This window comes from Cupressus sempervirens, chromosome 5, assembly GCF_028749045.1.
Source record: "Cupressus sempervirens isolate cs-2001-9-10 chromosome 5, ASM2874904v1, whole genome shotgun sequence".
Taxonomy (NCBI): domain Eukaryota; kingdom Viridiplantae; phylum Streptophyta; class Pinopsida; order Cupressales; family Cupressaceae; genus Cupressus; species Cupressus sempervirens.
The window spans coordinates 771,969,735-771,984,320 of NC_143122.1; positions in this window are offsets into that span (position 1 = coordinate 771,969,735).

A 14,586-nucleotide genomic window follows, 5' to 3' on the forward strand; every position below is an offset into this window, starting at 1 on the left:
ATAAAAAAAGAAAATATTGGTTTGAAGCCAATTTTTGTTTTTGATTGTTCTAGATATATATTATCTATAACATAGTTTAAGATCAAAGGGAAATAAATTTATTTCCATATAGTTTTGTGGTGGAAACTAGAACCCTAATATTCAGCATTTTTCAAAACCTAAAATTTCATCTATAAAAATTAGGAAAATATATCAATTCTTATTCCAAATAATTATTAAAAATTATAATCCTAAACTTCATCCATTTCTACATATTTCATTAGTTTACTTTGTTCCCAAATTCAAAATAATAATACCAATTTTATATCATTGAAGGTGAATAGTTATACTTTTGTTAGCCTTTTCCTTTACAAAAGGGTGACAAAGGTTTGTGCTTTTACCCCATGTAATTAAAAATCTCTAGGAAGTGAGGGAGTGGCTGAATTTGTTTGGAATCCTAAACCAACTCCTAAAACTTAACTATTTTTTGTGAGGAAAGGCACATGAAGAATTCTCATTGTGGATAACCTTAGTGAAAGGGGTGTTTAGTTTGTTAATAGATGTGTTCTCTATATAGAGGACACATTATCCATTGATCAACTATTTATAAATTGTAATTGTGTTAATGTAATTTGAAGCCTTATTTTTTTCTCTATCTAGGTGGAATAGATTTCTTCTTAATCAATCAATTTGTTAATATATCAGTGAAATTTTACAACCCTCTCACCCACCCAATACTTACAGAATTATGGCACTTTATACTCCTATTTATGGCTTGTAATGTTTTTAAGGAAAGGAATAATATAATTTTCTACGAATACAAGAGATCTATCTTGACCATCTTACTTATTATCAAATAATAAGCTAGAGAGAATGTGGGTTCTTGTATTGATAAGAAAAGAAAGGCTTTCTCTACCCCTCATGGCTTAAGAAAAACATAGAAATAGAGAGTAAAATAGAATATAAATAACACAGATTGGTAGAATATTTGGAATAGGAATGAAACTAGATGGATTCCTTCTCATAGAAATTGGATAAAATACAATGTGGATAGGTGCTCAAAAGAGGACCCTAAAATATTTTTTATATTTGGTTTAATAAGAGTTTGAAAAGGTGATTTAAGTTTTAGGCTTTGTAAGAACCTAGGAATTAAGACAAATAATTATGTTGAGGCTATGGCTATGTGCTATAGAATTAAATACCTAAAACGTTGAAGTTGATAAGATATTCCTAGAAAGAGACTCCAAATTAATTATTTATTATATCTAACGTAAGGCTAAATTCCCATTGAAGATTGATATCCTTCTAGAGGAATTAAATGAATTAATTCATCCTTTAAAAAAAAAAATCATTACACCCTAGAAGAATTGAATAATGTTGTAAACTCTATGAAGAACTAGAGTTTGAAGCACCAAGACTAGACTATTGTGAATTTTGCAGAAAGCTCTTATGGCTTAAAATAAATCCTTCTTAAAGAAAGATGAAACTCTAATCAAGGATATTTTCAATAACCAAATCAAGAGATAAGTTATGGTCATATCCTTGTTGTGTAAATATCATACATCTAGTATAATTAAGCATCAAAATATTGATATGTAGAAAATGGTCTAGGAAAAGTTAGTTTTTTTTATTTGAAGAATGTTAATTAGACCAATACTCAAATGGTGTTCCCTAGTTCGAATGGAAAGAAGCTAGAGCTTGAAGTACCAAGACTAGAATATTGTGAAATTTGCCAAAAGCTCTTGTGGAGTCAAATAAATCCTTGTTAAATAAAGATGAAACTCTAATCAAGTATATTTTCAATAACCAGATCAAGAGATAAATTATGGTCATATACTTGTGTAAATATCATACATCTAGTATAATCAAGCATTAAAATATTGATATCTAGAAAATGGTCTAGGCAAAGTTAATTTTATTTATTTGAAGAATGTTAATTATACCAATACTCAAATGATGTTCCCTAATTCGAATGGAAAGATACTTTCCAAATATTTGAAAAAGATATACTAAAGTAATTTTAAAATAAGGTCCTTGTTAATATTAGTATTATGAATTTTAGACAAAATTGAGGATAAAGTTGGCAAAAAGCTTGAATTAGTGATGATAACTTTGAGGTGTCATAGAACTAGAAAGTAAGACTTATGCAAATAGAAAATTACTTATGAAGGAGTATCAAAAAATCATTTTTATTGTCTTTTATACACTTTACTAATAATGTAGCTAAAAGACATGATTTATCACAAGACTCTTAATAAGTGACGCATTGCAAAAACTTATATAAAGAGTAAATTTCTTTTCGAGGAACATCTAGATATAAGGTTAATCATTAAATTTTAGTATATGTGATGGAATTTTAAAATTTCCTACAACATCACCTTCATAAAAATTATCTTGAGCAATGATAAGGATTATTTTCAAGGATTTTGTATTCTTACTAAGAAAATAATCAATTTTATGTCATACAATGTGTCTCAGTTGGGATTCAATAATGTTAGGTTAATGGGGGAGCCTATTTAAAATGTACAACAAAAGGAGTGTAAGGAAACAACCCAAAATTTAAACTTGTTAAAATTATTTTAGAACATGAGTCTTTTGAATTACATCCATGCTATGTGATCTTTCAATAGTATGTTATTGATGATTTGACTCATCAACTCTTAGTAGGAAGGGCATGTCTTCATTGGTAGTTTCAATTTTCAAGTTACTCCTAAACTAATACTGGAAATAGAAGGTTTGAAATGGTAACTATAAAAAGTATTAGAAGAAGTTTCTTGAGAAAGGAGAAAAGTCAAAGGTTGTCTCCTCCAACATTGGGAATTCTATCTCGTTTTTTCCTTGTCCACTTTTCTTTGATTTTCCTTTTTGTTGTAAAATACTTCATTTTAGAGGGATACTTCACTATCTTTCATGCTTACCACATACCTATCCTAAATCATATCAAACATGACAAAAGGATAAATGTCCCTTTTCTATTTTTTTCATCACTCAAAACTACTATTGAAAAAGGTGATAATCTCATTCTCCATCAAGGCCTAATGTATGTTATTTACTAGTACATCTATAGTCACTCTCCTTCTATATGTAGGTGCATTACTTACAAACTGTCATAGAATCCTCCTACAAAATTAGTTAAAGTGAACTTTTGATTAGTGATCCTTTCTAGGAGAATATTAAGTTTGGTCCTAATATTAAAAAGAGTTTAATTCTAGCAAAACCCTTGTTAAGGAGAAAATCTCAAAAAAGTTCTTCCTTTTAGAAAACTCTACTAGATACTGCACCAATGAAATCAAAAGCCTAACTAAAAAAAAAACTTCACTAATGTAACGAAAAAAAATCCCAAGGTGAAGGATTTTATTGAGATTGATAAGGAATACTCATAGGATGCGACATAACATGAGGATGGTAAGAGAGGTGAAACCTGTAGCAAAATGGAAGACGGAAATAGTTTGATGGAAATACAATCTACTAGATTATGAAACAAAATGGAAGTAAAAGATAAATTCATAAAGTAAAAATGTGATAGAAATAAACTAGGAATTTTCATTGGAAGGAAATGAGGAAACTAAAAGTACCAAGGATGAGGACAATGAAAAAATGGAGGAAGATGTTGAAGACTTAGAGAAGGGAAATTCTGTAGAGATTATGGTGAACCCAAGTAATTTTTAGGATATGAGGAATTTGAAAAATACCTCCCATATTCCTATAGAAAACTTATCCCATATTCCCATCAAAAACTTAAGGATATGAGGAACTCATTACCCAAATGCATGAAAAATTTAAGAAAATTTAATGGGCTATATTAAATATCTTCAAACTAGGTCCACTACTTTAGAAAATATTTCTCTTTGTATAATTATATTGAAATATTTCAGCATCATAGTCTCTCTATAGATTATGGTCATATGCAAAATACAGTTCTTGGAATGGTTAATGGGAAAAGAAGGTATAGGTATGATTTGAAAAAAGGAATCCAACCCCATGGATGAAGAGGTGGAGGATTGAAGAAAGGATCTCACATCTCTCTCTAGGTACTAAGAGGTTTTAAATAAATCCAAATATTTTTCTATTATGGTCTGATGGATAATAGTTTTGCTATTTTTTTGTCCTACTCCTAAGTTAAACTCTTTTCTTTTAATATTTTTTAATTGAAGACAATTATGGATATTAATTCTACTATCAACAAAGAATGGATCTTAGCTACTAGTTTTAGGAAATTCTTGTTTCATTGAAGAACAATGGTATGGTTAATTTCTATAGTGATAGTAGTATTAAATGTCTTGGTTTAAATACATTGGTGAAGGTTTTTGATTATTTTTTAAAGTGGTGGTTGGTTCTACTTCAAAGTGTCATGGCTTGTTGTTGTACTTTAATTTGATGTTGTAAGGTGACCTCTTGTCTTCGGTTTTAACTCTTTCATTGTCATTTTTACTAAACAAGTTGTATATTATATTTATTTTAAAAAGTTCATAAAATATGTATTTGAGAAATATAAATGAGAAGGTAATGACACATATTTAATACCTCTTGATTCAAATTAAGACTACCTTATGTGTAAAAGTCCCCTCCTCAAACAAATGAACTTTTAATTAAAACATAGAATAAATTTGAGCTATTGACAAAAGGGTCTCTATAGATTGATTATGTTTTCAAGAAATTTTCAGTCTTTTCTCCATATTGAAATCTCATAAAAAAATAGAAATAAATTGACTAGAGTATTTGCAAATGACTTATGTATTACAGATCGAGGTTTGATTCTTAGACCAAAAGTGTTAAACAGTAAAAGTTGACTTACTTTTCCAAGGCTAATGTTTTCTTTAGTATGTGATGTTTAAAGGTGGATGAATATTTATAGCACATCGAATCCAAATTTTTGAGTTGGTGTCAAATGTAGGAAAGACATAAAATTGGAAAATATTGCACCACTTTTCCTCAACACACAATACATGGAATTTGTCTTTCTAGTTTATTCATCATTTACTGCAAGGGCTTTTCAGAGGAAGAGTACAAGGGGAATCTATGAAATGTAAAGAATAAACTTTTACAAAAATAAAATAGGAATCTTTCACATGGAAAAAAAGAATAAAAAGTTATGTTCTGGACCAATAGAAAGGAACCAAAAGGTTGATGTAATAGAAACATTAGAAGTGACAGAATTCTGGAAGTTCGCCATAAGAAAGCTTCAAAATTCTGATCATCTAAATAGTGAATGCTTGTTCCTTTCAAAACATTTCAAATCTGATGGTTCAAAAGATTGCAGGGCAACTGCAACTACAACACTATTTCACTTGCCTTGTCAAACCTTTCAAACCATAGTTTCCTCCACTCACGTCGTATCATTCAAATTCACGAATGCAACATTGATATTTTGCCTCACAATGAGTGATACAGATCAAAACGCGTATTGTAGGGGAGAATCATGAGTCCCTAAGAAATTATTTTTTCCACGTTTAGATTAATGAATTCACACTATAGGGAGTTCGGCTCTCAAATCTATATCTCGAGTAATAAATATCTTGACTAAGCCAAATTTCTTGTAAATTAAAATACAACAAACATGTTTTAGAATTAATCTCGTATGTACAACTGTTCCAGTAAGGATAGTGAAATGAGAATTGTTATATGTGCACGTACACACTTCCTCTGCTTTGTCCTTTTGCATTTATCAAGGCAATGGTAGGTTCGCTTTTATCAGTCGATGATTATTGATGAGCTGATTTTCTTTCGTCTTAGAATCCCATTGGGCGGGGATTCGCTCTCTGAAATGAGTGGGCATCCGATAAAATAATAGAGAGACAAAAAATTGTCGGATACTGACCTTGGGAGAAAAATTACATACCAAACCTAGCATTTCAGTCAATATCGCATATATAATATCTTTCAATTATGGAGATAAACTACGAGTGGGAAGTAAACGAAATGCTATAGACCATTGGGAAGAATTTGTCTATAATTCATAACTCATTATTAGTTCCTGCCAAGGCAGGAAACTATAGCCAAGGGTCTAATGTTAACAAGTAATTAAACTAAATATAAACAACAAATCAGAATTCACCTTTTCTATTATTTCTTTTATATGAACTTTTTCCTTCACTAAAGTTGCATGATTTTTAAAATCTATGTTAATTTAAAATTTTCTTCTCTGCTACTAGTGGTTGCAGAGTGTTAGAAAGAATTTTCATATTCCCGATGGGAAAGAACACACTCCCCTCAAGGCATTGATGGGAGCTCTACCCAGAGCATGAAGAAGAGCCTTTAACCAATTCCAATAAAAAATAATTAATAATAATAATTAGTCATGTACGAGGATGCCTGCTGTCTTCCAATGTCTCACTCTTGTGGATATCTGTGCTGGCGTAGGATTTCAATGTTTACCATTTGTACCAAAAATCTTCCCTGATGTTAACACAAGTTATCAAATACACAAGTGAAAAACATATAGCATTGCTTTCTCTCTATCTGTATTATATGTAATGTGCATATTGTTGTTTACCCAGAATATTAATGGAAATCAGTTGATTGGTGTAGCAAATGGTTGGCACATATGCTTACCTATGAAAGGGAAAGCACTACCCTTGAAGGCTTTGTCAGTCCATTGCAGGAGCTTCAACAAATATGGCTAGCAACAATTGAATAAGATCTAGGGTTTTGAGTACAAGATGGCATCATTTGGAGCAGTCCACATGACTTAGATATGTGTATGCATTTGCATGCTTCTTTAAACGTGGTCAATGTTGAGAATGCATGTCATTGTAATGTGTCTATACAGGTGTTACAAGGCCTAGACGCCCAACCCTTAACAATTTTCTAAATATTTGACATCCTGCAAGCCTTTTGCAGATTATATGTAACTAGGTGTCTCTCCATGCCAAAGCTTATCAAATATAATTGATTTCAAACCTAATAGAGGAAAATGTTCTCGAAGACTTATAGGTTGCTTTTGTATCAGAATCGATCTAGCAGTGTTAAGTTTCCAAATTTTTTTGAACTATTAATAATGGCTACTCAACATAATCAAGGCTCACTTACTCCCACTTCATTGACCTTGTCTAGACATCGAGTTCCTTATAAAAAATTGTCTACCAATAGTTTTATTTCCACCTCTTTTTAATGGCTCTCTCGATGAATATCATTTTTCTCCTCATTACAACTAACTTTGTATCAATGGCTTCCTATTGCATACGGAGTCAGCTATTCATATTGGCTAGCTTCTGCAACAATGAAGTCGAATGCCAGATGCCATTTGACAATAATGATGTTGTTAAAGTCACAATCCATGGTGAATCTGTTATAGCAGAGAGTTAATAATTTTATATGTGCCACATTTGACTGTCAACCTCTAGAGAAATGTGACTATGTGACTTGTATCTGGGATGAGTCATCTATGCTAAATTTGGTATGATACTCAACCCATTTTAATATTTTCATTGTTTTTACAAGCAAAGATTTGAACTAGGTCTTCACTCATTTGGGTATTAGTGTGAATATATAGAAGCTAATCATCTACAACTTCTGGTTGCATTTCCTTTTTTAAAAAGTTTTCTTTGTCTTTTCTGCTCTAATATTCATTGGAATGTCTTTCTATATGATTTGAATTTTACTGTAGATGTATTTTGATCAGCTTATGCTATTTTATATTGTGAGTGCTTGTACTTTTCACCAAGTTTTTAAATCTAAAACTATCTAAAGCCTGGGAAAAATGTTGCTATACCAAATTATAAGTTGTACAAATAAAAATGATGTCTTTTTCTTGCTGTTGAAATGTTAGTGAAAGGTTATATTTTACTCTTCTTTTTTAATGTAGTAAAATTTGTTCATGGTGTAACTTTTCAGAGGATCAGTTAAACCAATTTAAACACTTCAGTATGTGTTTGAGGTTTTAGTCTAGAGATGCTTCCCACCCATGGTCTAGCTAATATCTATTTTTCTTACCCTCACCCACTTTTTGGTTAGGAAGTAGAATTAACGTCCAGTTGGCATGAACCCAACTATGTGGCAAAGAGTCACTTTACTTGCTCCACTGGGGCACTCAATCCTAGCACACGGTTGGGGGGAGGCAATTATAGTTCCACGGATAACTACCAATAGCTATCTGGTGGGAGGCTCAATGTTGGGTGCATTCAGCATTGACTTTATAGTGATTGATTCAAAGACACCAACCATTTGGGAATTTGGAGCCACTTAGTCCAGTTAGCTTTGTTTCTTTGAGATGAAGAAGTTGGCCAAAATGTTGAAAACCATAATTTTACAGCAGTTGGTTGTCTCTTCAGAAGCACTCTAGCAGCAATATGGTTTGAAACTAGGAACAATTTTTCCATTTTATAGCACATCATTATAAACAAGGTCATTGTGAGGATTAAGATTCAAATCTCAGAGGTTCACATTGATATGAAGGTGTTCAAATATTTGGAGCCAGTGAAGGGGTTGTTTATGTCAAGCGAGCATTTAAAGGCCTACACTAGATAATCAACAAAGTAGCTTTCTATTGCTCATCCCCAAAAAGCCGAGCATATTTATGTATCGGCGTGGATATATGTCATATTGATGGAATAGTATGAATTTTCTAAACCATTTCTAGATCTTGGCACTAAAAAATCCTAGAGGATTTTTCTTATTGACAGAATCAAATACATCCAAATTCATTGAAAATGTTTCAAATTTTATGTCTAGCTTGACATAGATTCTCCAAAGGCAACACCAATTTTGTGCAAAAATAAATGAATTAATGTTTCTAATTAGCTGATAAAATTTCTGCGATACAATATGCCTATGCGTGAAAAGAAAAAAATATTGTAGTAGCCTTGAATAGAAGACACATAGATCTACAATAAAGTAAGACCTATGAGACAAAATATTGAAAGTTTAAGTTCTTTACTAAATATTATTTTAGCAGACTATGTTTCTGCATTTGAGAGATTAAAAAATATTTGCAATTTTTTTAATGTAGGACATATAGTTTCCAAAATATTCCAAACTAACTTTCCTACATTTGAGTGGTCAAAAAAGTATATGAGAATCCTTTTTTAACTTAACAAGGAAAGTAATACAATCAAGAACATTTGATAGCATCCTGGTAATATTTTTAATTACAAAAATGAAGAATTATATCTAAGGTTAACTAAAGTATAATTGTAGTTGGTAGTACATTGAAATTAAACTTAGGGAAAAGCCAAAGAGGAGGCATCTTAAAAGATTTAGTAGTGTATGTGCTTATCTTGTAAATAAAACAATCTCTAAACTTTTAAAAAAGGTAATCTATCAAAACAAAATAGAACAATCATAAGCTAAAAGCTTCCACAATTACAATATTTAATCAGTATTTAAGTGACATTGTTGGTGTAATCTGCTTGTGGAAACCCAAGCTCTTGACTACTCAAGAAATACCCTGGTCAAAGATCTCATGAAAAAAAATCAGCGGATAGCAGAAGGCTGTAGAATTTAGTCATCATATAAAATTTTGAAGACCATAAAAAGGAATAATAATCATTATTAGAATTACTATTTCTATTGATTTCATTTTATGTGCTGAGAAGCTTGTATATTTTAAAAGTTGAGAAGCTTGTATATTTTAAAAGTTGAGGATTGGTATGGGATTCATACTCTATCAACACTGAGTACTAATTTTTTAAAAAAATTAAATACTTATGGACACTTTATAAGAAGCAAGATAAGATTTTGTTATGTACACAATTTCTATGATTATTAGCATTTAAGTTTTTATCATGTCTCTCCTAATCTAGTATATAATTCCTAGGTCACTATATTTATATTTCTATCATGTCTTTCCTAATCTAGTACATAATTCTTAGTAAATTCTAACATTAGTATTTAGATTTTTATCATGTCTTTCCTAATCTACTACATATTTTTTACTTAATTCTAACATTAGTATTTAGGTTTCTATCATGTCTTTCCTAATTACGTTTCAAATACATAGTCACTATGTTTATGTTTCTAAACATAGTCACCATGTTTATGTTTCTAATACATAATTCCTATTCCTATTCCTATTAAATTAACCTAACCTGCCTCCACTTGGCAAGAACTATGTTGCCCTGCAGCTCTTGTTTGTTTAGTACCACTCAATCCCTACAAGATTCACCCCACAAAAAAGTGTCTTAGCTTTTGGATCATTGATAAATGTTGTAACTTTTAAAAAGATAGGTTACATGCAGATCTTTAGAAATTGGAGAATAAAACTTTATAAGCATATTCCTACCAAATGTATGAGAAAAATAACAAACATTGCAAAATAATTAGTTTAGAAATTGGGGAGATTATTACATATCTCCAATTTAGTCTTTGAGGTGGAGAAATATATATATTACAATATGAGACATGATCTTGAAATATGCTTGGTAAATATAGGAAATTATATTGTGTTAGCGATGTAATAATGTCATACTAGTTATGTCTATAAGTATCAAACATATCATTTTGAAAGCCTTTCCTCTTCAGGCTATGTGGGTTGTTGGTCTTTGATGCTATGTGGGTTGTTGGTCTTTGATTTATTATTTGGTATTTTTGGTTGGAGAGGAATGAATGAATCATTCAAGATGTGCAGATCAGAACTATGCAAGTCTGGTGGAAAATTTTCCACTCTTTGCATGAAACAATTTAGGGCAAGTGTGTGTTAGATGAGAGCATGGCTCCTAGTGACCTTACCATCTACAATCATGTCAATCTTCAACTTCAAGAAGGAGTATAAGGGGCTATAGGTCAATTTTTCCATGGTCTTCTTAGACATCATAGGGAGAATATGAAAACTTGGGTGAATCGTTAGGGGCATTGGAATCCTCCTTCACCTGGAGTTCTTAAAGGTAACATTGATTGTCTTCATAAGGGAATCTAGATCCTATTGGCATTGGGGGAGTGACTCTTTGTAGTTTTGGTGATGTCTAATTTCTTTTTTTGGTGCATAACCTAGGTTGTCATAGTAATAATATTATGGAGGCATTGGTCATCTTACATGTTTTGGAGCAATGTTGTTTCTCTTACATGTAATAATATTATGGAGGCATTGGTCATCTTACATATTTTGGAGCAATGTTGTTTCTCTTACATGTTTTGGAGCAATGTTGTTTCAGTGGATAACATAGGATTATCTGAGTCTGACTCCCAAGTGGTTGCAAACTTTCTTACTTCATAGGCACTTGAGGATGTTAGTTGGCCCCTAACTTCAATTGTTAATCAATTTTTTCTCTTTTGTAGAACTCTAGAGTCAGTTTGTTTTAGTTACATTCCTCAAGAGTGGAATGGAGTTGTTGATTGCTTGGCTAAATGAGCTTTTGATAGTGTGCTCAATTTGGACTATTACAAATAGACGAAAATTACTAGCCAAATCATCTCATGAATTTGATGACTTTCTTGATCAGGATTGAGCTCTGTGTTGATCTCTATCTTTTATATCTCTTCTTTTCTTAATTAATTTTACCCTTCTTTTAGTAAGAATTGTCAAACTGCATCAAAATTGAAATAACAATTGTATTTTAGAAACCACTTCTTATGTTGGCTAGGCAAAACAAAGGAGTAACATAAAATAAAACTACTAAGAATGTTTTAATTGCAAAATATGTTTAACAATGTATAAATACAAATATGTTATGAGGTCAGTACCTTATGAGAAAGGTAAAATTGGAATCTTTCCTCTATTAAAATAGTTACTTGAAATCTAAAGGTAAGCTTTGAAAAATAGGGAGTTGAAAATGTGCAACAATTGTTTACTGAAATTTAAAAAAAGGCTACCCTTTATTTTGTTTTCCCTCCTTTAAATCTTTGAATTTACCTTTCTATTACATTAAAATCATTTAATGGCTTTAAGATATTGAAGCACTTATAATAGCATAGGTATTTTTATTGGGTCTAGGAAAGAGGTCTCAATCTAGGAAGAGGTTAGTTTTTTCGAATGGGAAGAAATATAATAACTATGATAGTTTTGTTATAGTCATCCTCAATTAAGAGCCTCAAAAAATGAAAACACATGTACTAATAGTCTTATTTTAGCTTTTTGGTTAGTTATTGACCAATTTCTACATTTCTTGAAGACTACTAATTGTCTTTTGAGTAAGCAAATATTGGTGCATAGACATAGGGGTATAGGGTGAGTATTTTGAAACGATAATGTTGACCACTTTGTGCTCAACAATTCCTACAAGATATATGTGAATATCCAGAACTTGAAACCTTATCTTTAAGCTCTCCATTCACTGAGGTATAGTGAAAATATCAAAATCCTACTTATAGATTAGGAGCTCTAGGTGATTTCGTGTGCAAAGTTAGCCTAGATGATTACTAGATCATTTCTCCTACATATAGACTTAAACTCCATATAATGATCCCATTAACTCCTTTAAAGAAGTGTAACTTTAATATACCATGTCCAAAGGGATTCTTTTATTTCATATAGTCAAAGATTTATATAAATTATCTAAAATAAATGGCTATTAAAACACTTTCATTTCTTACAATACCTTAGATACAATATCAATATTTTCCAAAGAATCCACATTATAGTAGAAATCACTCTAAGTCTTGTTTAATACCTACAAATATTTTGACACGTGGAAAAATATTCAACATTAGCTAGAATTTCCACAATCATCAAAAAGCTACATTTGATAGAATTTTACAAAATTATCAAATAATTGAACTCAATAGAATTTCTCCCAATCAATTATGAAAATATATAGACATAGAACTTTCCATAATTATAAATATCGTTGTTTATGAGAATATATATGGACATAGAATTTTCTGCAATTATCAAATACCTTTGTTTATGAGAATATCTATATATATATATATATACAATTTTGAAGAATTATCAAATATCTTTCTTTATAAGAATATATATGGACATTTAGATTCTTTTTCTGAGAGTCAGAAGAGTTAATAAGTGTAGGAGCAAGTAGGTTATTTGTATAGATTTTAAAACTATCATGTTTAATTCTGCCTTGGCATATAATCCTTCTGATGGAACTTCAAAGAGGTTTTCAGTTTAAGACAGAGGGCGGGAAGGCAAAAGATATACGCTTACAATTTGATGAACTTGTTCTCTCGTGGGTATTTTTAGGCTTTCAGTTTAAGCAAGTGGTTAGTGATCACTAAAGTAATGAATTGCATTATTAAGTAATACTGAGAGTTCTATTTTAACATTGACAAGACTCTTATTCATTTACAGAGTTTTAAAATTATTGATGAGAGAAATTTAACTTTAAGATCTATATTTTGTCTATAGGTTTTCCAAATTAAATAATTCTGACAACTGTGTATTTTGTTATTTTTAGATATACTATTTGATTTGATATCACTGTTAAGATTTGTTACTGTTAAGTCTATGCTGACAGCTATCCTATATTTAGAATCTTAGATTTAGAGAGCGAATGTTGAGACTTGTTAAATTATGCAACAGGTGTATATAATAAGACCAATGCCGATGAACATAACAAATGTAGTAGCGGGTCTCACATTTTCAAATACACATTTGTGTTTGTAGAACAATTAATTGCCCTTATTATTCGGTGGCTTAATAAAGAAATCAAATTATAGATTATCTATTAAGGTTACCTAATCTGATCTTCAGACTGGTTACACTGTTACATTATCCTATGTTGTTCAAATGCGTTTATTTATTAAACACGACAGAAATGTAGCGCTTTCTGAGACCCTACTGTTTCTGTGTATATATGAAAATGATATAATCTAGTTTCTTTCCCTGTGGGGACAACATGTCTGTGATCAGACTTTAGTGCCGTGTAGAAAAATCATTTGTACGATCAAATCTAGAGTCGTGCTTGACATACCTGCTCTATAAAGCATTCTGTTTGTGTCCATCAATTTTCTCCATTATCAGTGCTTTCATTTGATCGCTGATTACAAGCAAATAAAAGGCAAATAAAAGGCAGTTTCCCTTTTTCTTGGCTCAAATATTTTATATTAAGGTATTATATATTAAGGTTTTATTATTAGATTAAAATTAAATAGTATAAATTGTGTTATTATTTTTATATATAAGATTTTTAAAATAAAAACTTCTTATTTCTTTGTTCACATAAACTTATACAGAATTTTTGCACTGTTATACTTTATAATTAATAGCTGACATAGAAAATAGGTTACTATTTTGAAAATAACTTCTTAATTTTTATATTTTTTCACTGCAATACATTATAATTAATAGCTGACATAGAAAATAGGTTACTATCTTCAATATAACTTCCCACTTCTTTAGCCAAGAGGCTCTTCAGTCTTATAAGAGACCCCTCAAATCTGTGCAACAATATTTCTGTGTAATTCATTAGAAAAATATAATGTTAAAAAAAAAATTGAATGCCAGTTAGCAGACTGGTTTTTTAACCCACCAATTAGTTGGATAACAGTACCGTTCATAAATATGAATCTATCTTTGCCTATTACCAGTTCTTGGTGCTATGCTAAAATGCAAATGACAATCGTATTCCCCTATTTCATTGCCCAGGATCATCATCAATATTTTTTGATGCAGGTAGACCTCAAATTGTTTGCCATCCATTTTTTTTTGGGTTTAAGGTGATGTCTAACTCAACATTGTTAATCATTCAAGATTGTCTTTCATGGGTTTTTCAAATG